Below are 892 nucleotides of genomic sequence, written 5' to 3' on the forward strand. Positions count from 1 at the left end.
CACCACTACTACCAGTACCACTACCTCACACCACCACCACTACTACCAGTACCACTACCCTCACACCACCACTACCCTCACACCACCACCACTACTACCAGTACCACTACCCTCACACCACCACCACTACTACCAGTACCACTACCCTCACACCACCACTACCCTCACACCACACCACTACTACCAGTACCACTACCCTACACCACCACTACCCTCACACCACCACCACTACTACCAGTACCACTACCTCACACCACCACCACTACTACCAGTACCACTACCCTCACACCACCACTACCCTCACACCACCACCACTACTACCAGTACCACTACCCTCACACCACCACCACTACTACCAGTACCACTACCCTCACACCACCACCACTACTACCAGTACCACTACACTCACACCACCACTACCCTCACACCACCACCACTACTACCAGTACCACTACCCTCACACCACCACTACCCTCACACCACCACCACTACTACCAGTACCACTACCCTCACACCACCACCACTACTACCAGTACCACTACCCTCACACCACCACCACTACTACCAGTACCACTACCCTCACACCACCACCACTACTACCAGTACCACTACCCTCACACCACCACCACTACTACCAGTACCACTACCCTCACACCACCACCACTACTACCAGTACCACTACCCTCACAACCACTACCCTCACACCACCACCACTACTACCAGTACCACTACCCTCACACCACCACCACTACTACCAGTACACTACTCACACCACCACTACCCTCACACCACCACCACTACTACCAGTACCACTACCCTCACACCACCACCACTACTACTACCACTAACCTCACACCACCACTACCCTCACACCACCACCACTACTACCAGT

Source organism: Oncorhynchus kisutch, unplaced genomic scaffold (assembly GCF_002021735.2).
Source record: "Oncorhynchus kisutch isolate 150728-3 unplaced genomic scaffold, Okis_V2 Okis02a-Okis13b_hom, whole genome shotgun sequence".
In the NCBI taxonomy this organism is placed as follows: domain Eukaryota; kingdom Metazoa; phylum Chordata; class Actinopteri; order Salmoniformes; family Salmonidae; genus Oncorhynchus; species Oncorhynchus kisutch.